Source organism: Anomaloglossus baeobatrachus, chromosome 3, assembly GCF_048569485.1.
Source record: "Anomaloglossus baeobatrachus isolate aAnoBae1 chromosome 3, aAnoBae1.hap1, whole genome shotgun sequence".
NCBI lineage: Eukaryota > Metazoa > Chordata > Amphibia > Anura > Aromobatidae > Anomaloglossus > Anomaloglossus baeobatrachus.
The window spans coordinates 110,137,089-110,148,754 of record NC_134355.1 but is presented as its reverse complement, the minus strand read 5'-3'; positions in this window follow the sequence as shown (position 1 = coordinate 110,148,754).

Below are 11,666 nucleotides of genomic sequence, written 5' to 3'. Positions count from 1 at the left end.
CTCTGAAGACTTCCGCGAAAAAGGGCTGGCCAGCAGAGGGCGCTGCTCACGGAGTGGCTACAGTGTCCTTCTCGGGACCAAAAGCTGTGCAAACACTTCCGCGAAATGCTGGAGAGCGGAATCATCGAGCAGGACGAGGAAGCCAATGGCGGCCATATTTGAAGTGGGCAAACCATCTGTGTACTATATCTCGAGCTAAATAAGACAGCAGCTCGTGAGATGTAGACAGGTTATAAGGCTGATAGCCACATAGTGATTACACGGCTACAGATAGACGGCGCCTCCGCTCTCAGAAGAGCAGCCTATGCTGCACCACACCAGGGAGAAAGATGGCGGCGGGCGCCTCTCAGTGTGCTCTCTATCGCCACCTACTGTTTCCTTCTCTCATGACTTTGGCTGTGAGTAAATAACTGGACAAGGTTTATCTTTATGACCCCAGGGAAACAGCAGAAAACAAACAGTTAGCAGCCAATCAGAGGCGCCCAGTGCCAGGCCCCGCCCACTGTCAGGACGCAGCTGACACAACACAGCGCGGATACGTGACAGACACAGACAGAGCGAGCGCGGCGCTCCGAGAGACGGCAGCGTGCTGTCCTCATACCGCGGAGATACCGGCAGGTCTGCACAGGGCCGCCTGCCCGGATTCTTACACATTGTCCACTGCAGCCACATAAGCAGAGGCTTCCAGCTTTCTGACATCAGTATTGCCCTGTCACTAACACCCGGGTGAGAATACTGGGGGTAATGAGGAGGGCGCAGGCCGCGCTTCACTAACAGTTTTTTCCCTCCCACACCTTTCTAATATTTTTTTATTCCAGTTTTTAGGTAGTGACGTGACCAATAATCCACCATTCTGCCCTAAGGCTACTTTCACACTATGTTTTTTTAACATGCGTCATGAACGTTTTTTTTAACGCAAAAACGGATCCAGTGCAAATGCGTTTAGGCTACTTTCACACATCCGGATTTTGCTCTGCGGCACAATACGGCGTTCTGCAGAAAAACCGCAACCGGCTTTTGTAACGCCGGTTGCGTTTTTTTTTTGCATAGACTTACATTAGTGCCGTATTGTGCCGCAGGGGCTTGCGTTCGGTCCGGTTTTTGCCGCATGCAGCAGATTTAGCCGATGCGGCGGCCGGATAGAACGTTCCCTGCAACGTTTTTTGCTCCGGCAAAAAAAAAACGCATCCGGCCGCTGCGGCGCATTTTCAATGCATGCCTATGGATGCCGGATGCGGCGCGATGCGGAAAAAAACGCATCCGGCCGCCGCATGCGTTTTTTTCCACTGCGCATGCGCAGTAGCGTGCCGCAACCGGAAAAAAACGGACCGACCGCATGTACAAACTTATGCAAAGGATGCGGTGTTTTCGCCGCATCCGTTGCATAGGTTTCACAGCCGGATTGAGCCGCACTGCTCAAACCGGATGTGTGAAAGTAGCCTTATTTCAATGAATTTGCAATGGACTCGCGTCAACATGCATTTGTGTGCGTTATAGTGAGGATCCAGCGACTTGCAGTTTTTTAGCGTTTTTGAGGCTGCTTTCACACTACGTCTTTTTAACATGCGTCCTGAACGTTTTTTTGCTGCAAAAGCGGATCCTGCTTTTACAGCAAAAAATGCATGCAAACTCATGTGTTACCTTGCAGGATCCTGTCACTGGATGTTTAGGGGCGGGCATTGGAGTCATGTGATCGGGAGTGATGGGAACTAAACGTGCCAGACTGGGAGCCGGCATCTGACAGCTGCGAGGCTCGTAACCAAGGTAAACATCGGGTATACTTGCTTGGATACCCGATATTTACTTTGGTTACAAGCGTCTGCAGCTGCTAGGAGCCGGGCTCCCTGCACACGTTACCAACGTAAACATCGGATAACTAAGATAAGTGGTTACCCGATATTTACCTTGGTTACGAGTGTCCGCAGCTCTCAGGTGGGAGAGAGAGACAGGAGAGGGAGAGGGAGAGACAGAGAGAGAGGGGGAGAGACAGAGAGAGAGAGGGGGAGAGACAGAGAGAGAGAGGGGGAGAGACAGAGAGAGAGAGGGGGAGAGACAGAGAGAGAGAGGGGGAGAGACAGAGAGAGAGAGGGGGAGAGACAGAGAGAGAGAGGGGGAGAGACAGAGAGAGAGAGGGGGAGAAACAGAGAGAGAGAGGGGGAGAGACAGAGAGAGAGAGGGGGAGAGACAGAGAGAGAGGGGGAGAGACAGAGAGAGAGGGGGAGAGACAGAGAGAGAGGGGGAGAGACAGAGAGAGAGGGGGAGAGACAGAGAGAGAGGGGGAGAGACAGAGAGAGAGGGGGAGAGACAGAGAGAGAGGGAGGAGAGAGAGGGGGAGGGGAGAGAGGGGGAGGAGAGAGAGGGAGGAGAGAGGGAGGAGAGAGAGGGAGGGGAGAGAGGGGGAGGAGAGAGAGGGAGGAGAGAGGGAGGAGAGAGAGGGAGGAGAGAGAGGGACTGATCACGGAGGCTGGCTTCTGTGCATGCTCAGTAGAGCAAGCAGGATCCTGCCTATCAGCATGCCAGCGTTCACATGCGCTTGCATGCTGTTTAGTCAGGATCCAGCAATTTGCAGAAGTTGGACGCAGCTCAAAAACGCTACAAGTAGCGTTTTTGAAAGATGTTAAAAAACTGCAAGTCGCTGGATCCTCACTATAACGCATGCAAACGCAGGTGAACGCATGTTAACGCGAGTCCATTGCAAATGCATTGAAATGAAAACGCATTTGCACTGGATCAGTTTCTGCGTTAAAAAAACGTTCAGGACGCATGTTAAAAAGACGTAGTGTGAAAGCAGCCTGAGCTGCGTTCAAATACTGCAAATTGCTGGATCCTGACTAAACAGCATGCAAACGCATGTGAACGCTGGCATGCTGATAGACAGGATCCTGCTTGCTCTACTGAGCATGCCCAGAAACAATTCTGGTGTGAAAAGTCCCTCTCTTCCCCTCCCTCTCCTCTCCCCGCCTGAGAGCGGCGGAAGCTCGTAACCTTGTTTACGTGATGTTTACCTTGGTTACGTGTGCAGGGAGCAGGCAGCCCGGCTCCTAGCAGCTGCGGACGCTCGTAACCAAGGTAAATATCGGGTATCCAAGCAAAGCACTTCGCTTAGTTACCCGAAGTTTACCTTGGTTACCAGTGTCCGCAGCTGTCAGATGCCGGCTCCCAGTCTATCATGTTCAGTTCCCCTCACTCCCGATCACATGACTCCACTGCCCGCCCATAAACGTCAAGTGACAGGATCCTGCAAAATAACACATGCGTTTTTCTTTGTAAAAACAGGATCCACTTTTACAGCAAAAAAAGTTCATGACGCATGTTAAAAAAACGTAGTGTGAAAGCAGCCTTAGGCTATATGCACACATTGCGTTTTTTCCTGCATTTTGGCTGCATTTAACTGCACTGTGTCAGTGTCAAAATGCATGTGTTGTGCTTCCCCCCGCAAAGTCTATGAGAAGTCAGAGAATTCCATGCACACGGTGCTTTTTTTGTTAGGCACACTTCCCTGACAAAGCGGCAGCAGCGGCGATACGCGTGGGGCCGGCCTGCACACCCATTCCCCCTCGTCTCTTGCCACTTTGTGTTGGATGCCTAGTTTTCCACAGGCCATTGTGGCAGGTTCCTGCACTTCCCGGAGTCCTTAGTTAACGCCAGTTCAGGCTGGGTTTGTATGCAGATTCTGATTGCTGTTCGGGCTGACCTGCTCACCCACCGCCTTATAGCTTCATTAGTCATGTTATGGTTTGGTGTTCAGCCTTGTATATGGTAGTATATCTCTATATATGCAAGCATTGTGCTATGATGGTATCAGCACTGTTTTCCTTGTGCAAGTCCTGCAGGGTTTAACTATTTTTTCCACGTGTGGGTCATCTATTCCACAATAAATTTCACAGATATTTTTCCTGTGGCAAGATATTGATGTACTATATTCCTTTTGATTTCTATGGAGACATAAGCACCTGGGGGTGTTGGGCTTCTGCAGTGTGTTTCATGTTTTCATTGATTTTAATGGATATGTGTAGTTTGAATAAAGGTTGTTATCTTTATCCAGGTTGTGCTGTCTTCTTGTGCAATGACTTTTTCTCTTTGTTCCACTTGTTGTTCATTGCATTAAAAAGCACCCTAAATCACGCACACATTTAATATATATGCTGTGTGGTGCACTCCTCTCCTTTCCCTTGGTTTTTTTAGGCAGCGTTTTGGTTGCCAAATATTTGACAAAATCGATGCACAAAAAAAAAGCAGCATGTCACTTCTTCAGTGCGTTTTGGTTGCATTTTCCACCTACTTTCTCTCGGTTGGTCGGTCTCTTTCACTCACCGATCACCGGCGCGGCATTGCACAGCTGTCACAAAGCTCAGGCGGCTTCTCTTCTGAAAATGCCGGCTGCTCATTAAGCCACCTTGTACTCACTGCCCAGCTGCTAAATTCCAACCTGCCCCTCCCCCCATGTTAGTCAGATATATAGGGCCTTGTAGTGTTCTAAATCCTTTAAAGACATGTGTTGCCCCCCCCCCCCCCCCACATTGTGCAATAATGTCCCCCCTCTTGGTTGGTTGGTTGGTGTGTGTGTGTGTGTGTGTGTGTGTGTGTGTATATTAAATGTTGAGGAGGGCTTTTCCATCAAATACTTAATTAACCTCTTGACATATGGGATTGTGGGAAGTGTGTCAATTTGCCTTACATAAGCCAGTCATCAGAGAACCCAAGATGGCGCCTGATGATGTCATAGACCCTCCCATCAGCATCACTGCAGATCCGCCCAGAGGACATCATAGACCCTCCCATCAGCATCATTGCAGATCTACCCAATGACGTCATAGACCCTCCCATCAGCATCACTGCAGATCTACCCAATGACGTCATAGACCCTCCCATCAGCATCATTGCAGATCTACCCAATGACATCATAGACCCTCCCATCAGCATCACTGCAGATCCGCCCAGATAACATCCTAGACTCGCCCATGAACATCACAGATCCACCCATTGATTAACCTATGGACTGTCCCACTGACCAATGGGCATTTCCGAACATGCCTACGCCCTTAGTCTATATAAGATGCCGCATGTCTAATAAAAGATCTCTTGGTGCCATTTTGATATGATTAAGAAGAGAGTTCACATCTGACCCTTTTGTCCGGTGTTAATTTCCCTTAGGGTACGCTCACACGAGCGTATAACTCGCATGAGTATCGGACCGCATCACTCGGTGCGGCCGCACACTCTCCGGACAGGAGCATGTCAGCCGCATAGAAATACATGCAGCTAAGCTGCTCCTGTCAGCAGAGAAGCTAGCCGCGCCGGGTGATGCGGTCCGATACTCATGCGAGTTATACGCTCGTGTGAGCGTACCCTTAAGCATGCACTTGATCCACACCAATTAGGTCAGGCAGTAGGCAACACGAGTGAACCCTGGTTAAGTGTTCACCTTAACATATATACAATTAGTAGATCGTTATAGACTTTAGACAGAGCAGTTTCTGTGGATTGTAAAAAGTGGAAACTGGATTGAAAAGGATCAAGAAGAAAGCTATATGAGAGATAGTGGATCAGCGTTCCAGGAGTTTAGAGATGAAGGGAAGAGAAGAGACAGGTCTGTAGTTAGCAGAGCAGTTCTGGTCAAGGAATGTATCTTTTTTTTTTTTTTTTTTTTTAAAAATCGGTTATGAGTGTGTGCTTGACAGGATGAAAAGATTCTGGACTAAAGAGAAAGGTTAAATATTTTAGATGGAATAGGGTCACTGGTAAAAATGAGCAAACCTGTTCAGTTTTCAAACTGAACAAATTTCTAAGTCAAGGTTCGGTTTTGAGGATCAGATGCTGTACGTGCGAACAAAACTCGTGCAAGCAATGCTGTGCTCAGCCCTGTGCGAGCCGCCTGCGGGGTTTGAACGGCGCACACTGGGGGTAACAACAGCATGATAACCTGTGGTGTGCGACAAAAAAAAAAAAAGTCTGCCTACCCTCCCCCGGAAATATCCTGCTTATAGCTGCCTGTATGTGGGCAGAGACTCAAATTGCCAATCAGTGACTGGATTCGGGTCAAACTCAAGCTTCTGGAGCTACGCTCGTTTGCAGTCTTCGAACCGAACCCCCAAAGGTTCGCTCATCTTCAGTCACTGGTGCGGGTAATAGGGTGAGAAGAAGCGAATAGCCTGGTAATGTCTTGTGTGACTAGTTCAAAGATGTCAAATTAAGGCTGCTTTCACACTACGTTTTTTTTGCCTCATAGGTTTTTTTGCTGCAAAATTTTATTTATTTTTATTTTACAGGATCCTGTCACACAAAGTTTATGGGCGGGCATTGGAGTCATATGATCGGGAGTGAGGGGAACTGAACGTGACAGACTGGAAATTCAGACGCAGCTGGATGAGAGAGAGGAGAGACAGGAGAAGAGGGGAGAAAGAGGAGAGCAGAGAGAAAAGAGGAGGGAGATAAGAGAGGAGAGAGAGAACAGAGGGGGGAGAGGGAGAAAGAGAGACTGTGATCATGCCAGGCTGGTTTCTGGCCAAACAGGATCCTGTCTATCAGCATGCCAGCGTTCACATGCGTTTGCATGCTGTTTAGTCAGGATCCAGCAATTTGCAGTATTTTGGACGCAGCTCAAAAACGCTACAAGTAGCATTTTTGAAAAATGTTAAACTGCAAGTCGCTGGATCCTCACTATAACGCACGCAAACACAGGTGAACGCATGTTGACGCGAGTCCATTGCAAATGCATTGAAATGAAAACGCATTTGTACTGGATACGTTTTTGCGTTAAAAAACGTTCAGGACGCATGTTAAAAATACGTAGTGTGAAAGCAGCCTAACTTTATTTAGTGTGACTATGTTTCTTCTTTGAAAAAATTTGCCAGATCATCATCGCAGAGCTTAGTGATGGGGGCCTACACTTTCGAATGGAGGAGGGAGTGAAAGTGTCAGTCATTTAGAATTGTTGGTTAGTAATGTGATGAGGGTGGTGATATAGACTTGTTTTCTGAGATAAAAGGCAGAATTTTCTGTTTTTACCATAAACTTAAATAGAATTTAATCTTCAGCCAAAAAGGATTTTCTTCACAGACGCTCGAGCACTGCTGGGAAAAAAAACGTGTTTGCAGTCTGTGCCGTAGTGTTCTGGGTGTAGGGGGCAGCCTCATCTAGAGCACTTTCCAGAGTCTTATTATAATGCATTAAAACAAAGTCAAGACACAAGAGGGAGGAAATTGGGGCCAGTGAAGACTGCAACTTATGAACAATTTACAGAGTATTAATGGCATGTAGATGATTTCTCTTTGTGTGGCAAGTAGGGATGACCTTAGTGGTGCAATTAATCTCGACAGAGAAGGAAAGAAGATTGTGTTCATAGAACAGAAGAGGGGAGTTAGTAAGATCATGTACTAAGCATAGACAAGAGAAGACAAGGTCTAGAGTATTCCCATCTTCATGTGTACGGGAGTTAGAACACTGTGAAAGGCCGAGAGAGGAGGATTGAGATACAATACGTGTGGCAGATGGGGACAACAATATCAATGTGGATGTTAATTGCTTTCTGAATAACAGTGATATGAACTTTTTTGCTTTTGCATTTATTTATTTTTTTTTTTAGTCTCCCTAGGGGACTTAACCTGCAATCACTTGAACGATATACTGTATTACTGTAGTAAGAAGAAGAAAAAAAAAAAAAAGGGTATTTCAGCTCACCCGTATATGTGCTCTCTCAGTTTCGGTGGGGTACGAGTAGTCCACCATTTGCATATCAGTTGCATTTTTTGCTACTATACCCTTCCCTTGTCTAGTGATTTGTATTGTTCTTGGTAAGCTTTATAAGCCTGGTTCCACACAGTTTTTATGCTTCTGATTAAGGACTCATATTTTACCATCCGAAACGGGTCAAGCCATGACGTTTTTTATGGAATCGTTGATATTTTGAACTTTTAAATACGATATGATAAAGTTTCTATTCTTTTTTATACATTTGAATTTTTTTTTTCCTTTGGCATTGGTGCTGAGTCCCTACCCCTCTCCTTCTCAACTGTATTACTGTGCAGGCCTGGTTTCATAGGTTTACACACATGGCTCATACAGGGCCCTTCGGTAGGACTTCCAACGATGCTAACGGCACAACATAATCATGACGCAGGGGCAGAAAAGGGCATCCTAGGGAATACCTACCCACCATTTCCAGCCCCTTAACAACTGCCGATACGCCTTTTAATAGTGGCCATTAAGGATACTGTGGTAGACTGTGTTCAAAACCCTAATATTTAGTTAATAGTGGGAGCACTTGGGTGTGCCGTTCTCCTCTCTCCATCGTACTTGTTATGTGAGAGACGAGTAATACACTAAAAGCTGTAAAAGAAGCGTAAAATCAATTTTCTATCTAGATTCAAATAAATCTCTCCCCAATATCCTAATCACCCCTTTCATCATCCCCCTAGTCAAATTATTTTTTTTTATTTTAATTTTTTTTTTAATTATGCCTAAGTTAGGGTTAAAATAAATATATATAACTCTAGCAAAATTTAAGAGACCACTGCACAGTTTTATAAAAAAAGTTCTCTACATGTCTGCCAGCCATTCCATTCAGTGTCAGTTGAATTCCAACCATAGTACACACTATTCTACTTAGGCTGCTTTCACACTACGTTTTTTTAACATCTGTCATGAACATTTTTTTAACGCAAAAACGGATCCAGTGCAAATGCATTTTCATTTCAATGCATTTGCAATGGACTCGCGTCAACATGCATTCATCTGCGTTTGTGTGCGTTATAGTAAGGATCCAGCAACTTGCAGTTTTGTTATCATTTTTCAAAAACGCTACTTGTAGCGTTTTTGAGCTGCGTCCAAATACTGCAAATTGCTGGATCCTGACTAAACAGCATGCAAGCGCATGTGAACGCTGGCATGCTGATAGACAGGATCCTGCTTGCTCTACTGAGCATGCCCAGAAACCAGCCTCGGGTGATCAGTCCCTCTCTCTCCCTCCCTCCCTCCCTCTCTCTCCACCTCACTCCCTCCCTCTCTCTCCCCTGCCTGAGAGCTGCAGAAACTCGTAACCAAGGTAAACATCGGGTAACCGCGGTCTTAGTTACCCGATGTTTACGTTGGTTACGTGTGCAGGCAGCCGGCTCCTAGCAGCTGCAGACGCTCGTAACCAATGTAAATATCGGGTATCCAAGCAAGTTACCCGATGTTTACCTTGGTTACGAGCCTCCACAGCTGTTAGATGTCGGCTCCCAGTCTTTCACGTTCAGTTCCCCTCACTCCCGATCACATGACTCCAATGCCCGCCCATAAACTTAAAGTGACAGGATCCTGCAAAATAACATGCGTTTTCATGTGTTTTTTTTGCTGTAAAAGCAGGATCCGCTTTTGCAGCAAAAAAACGTTCATGACGCATGTTAAAAAAACGTTATGTGAAAGCAGCCTTAATGTGCTTCTGGTTAGGTGATCACCTGTACCAAATCTTATTTAACAAGGGAAAGTATAAAAAAACACTGTTGTGGTCTTCATAATCCTCTTGCAACAGGACAAGCTGGATGGCAAAACAAGTACTAGGAATATCCCAAAAGTAATAGGAATGAAAAAATAACTTAACCATGCCAAAGGAGTTGAAAAGAAAAATCTTGAGTGAGGAAAAGGGCTCAATTCTGGCTTTCCTAGCAGAAGGATACAGTGAGTGTCATGTTGCCTCCATCATTAAAATTTTTAAGACGGCAGTCCATTACAACAAGGTCAAGCAGCAGACACCGGTGACAACAAAGCTACAGACCGGCAGAGGGCGAAAGCGACTCTCCACTGACCGGGATGACAGTCATCTTATTCGAATGTCACTCAGCAACCGCAGGATGACATTAAGTGACCTACAAAAGGAATGGCAAATGGCAGCTGGGGGGAAGTGCACAGCAAGAGGTTTGTAACAGGCTCCTAGAGGCAGGGCTCAAGTCATGTAAAGCTAGAAAAAAGCCTTTCATCAATGAGAAGCAAAGGAGAGCCAGGCTGAAGTTTGCCAAAGATCATAAGGATTGGACCCATAGAGGACTGGAGTAAGGTAATCTTCTCTGATGAGTCTAATTTTCAGCTTTGTCCAACACCTGGTCGTTTAATGGTTAGACAGAGTCCTGGAGAGGCGTACAAGCCACAGTGTCTTGCACCCACTGTGAAATTTGGTGGAGGATCGGCGATGATCTGGGGATGCTTCAGCAAGGCTGGAATTGGGCAGATAAAACTTTGCGAAGGATGTATGAATCAAGTCCAGATAATCACCGATCTTCCACCAAATTTCACAGTGGGTGCATGACACTGATTTGTACACCTCTCCAGGTCTCCGTCTAACCATTAGATGACCAGGTGTTGGGCAAAGCTGAAAATTAGGTAAGGAATATTCAACAACATTCATCTTTACAAAGGACGTATGAATCAAGACGCATACAAGGTTATCCTTGAAAAACAGTTGTTTCCTTCTGCTCAGGCAATGTTCCCCAACTCTGAGGACTGTTTTTTCCACTTTGCACTAATTCCTGCATGTACCCAAAGGGTTAATGAAGTTGGTGAATGTGATTTTGAGCACTTTGACAGGTGCAGTCTTAGGCCTGAAACACACATCCGTGAAACACGTGCGTATTTGGTCCGTTTCCGTGTATACTGGAGACACGGCCAAACGTGCACCAATGTTATTGTATGATAAAAGCTCCACGTGCGTTTTTGATGCATGTCCGTTTGTCCGTGTCCATGATCCGTACCTGTGTGCGTTTTGCACGGAAGCATGTCCGTTTTCTGCACGCAACACGCAGCACAGACCCAATGAAAGTCAATGGGTCTGTGCGCACGTCCGAGTGACACGGACGCATCTCTGTTTGCTCCCTGTACGTTTTGTGCTTTTTTCATGTGATGTCGGTCTTTTCTTTTTCTGTTTCGTTCTCTCCCTCAGTCAGTCGGTCGGTCTCTCTGTCTTATCTGTCCCTCTAGCTGTCTGTCGGTCAGTTTCCCCCCCCCTCTCTCATACTTACCGTTCCCGGATCTCTGGCGCGGCGCTGCACGGCTGTTATAAAAACTTCGGCGGCTTTTACTATTTTGAAAAAGCCGGCTGCTCATTAATCAATCTCGTATTCCCTGCTTTACCCGCCCACCGGCGCCTGTGATTGGTTGCAGTCAGACACGCCACCACGCTGAGTGACAGGTGTCACACTGCACCCAATCACAGCAGCCGGTGGGCGTGTCTATACTGTGCAGTGAAATAAATAAATAAATAATTAAAAAAAAAACGGCGTGCGGTCCCCCCCCATTTTAATATTAGCCAGATAAAGCCATACGGCTGAAGGCTGGTATTCTCAGGATGGGGAGCTCCACGTTATGGGGAGCCCCCCAGCCTAACAATATCAGTCAGCAGCCGCCCAGAATTGCCGCATACAATTTATGCGACAGTTCTGGGACTGTACCCGGCTCTTCCCGATTTGCCCTGGTGCGTTGGCAAATCGGGGTAATAAGGAGTTATTGGCAGCCCATAGCTGCCAATAAGTCCTAGATTAATCATGTCAGGCGTCTCCCCGAGATTCCTTCCATGATTAATCTGTAAGTGACAGTAAATAAACACACACACACCTGAAAAAAATCATTTATTAGCAATAAAAAACAAACAAATTCCCTCATTACCAATTTATTAACCCCGACAAAGCCCTCCATGT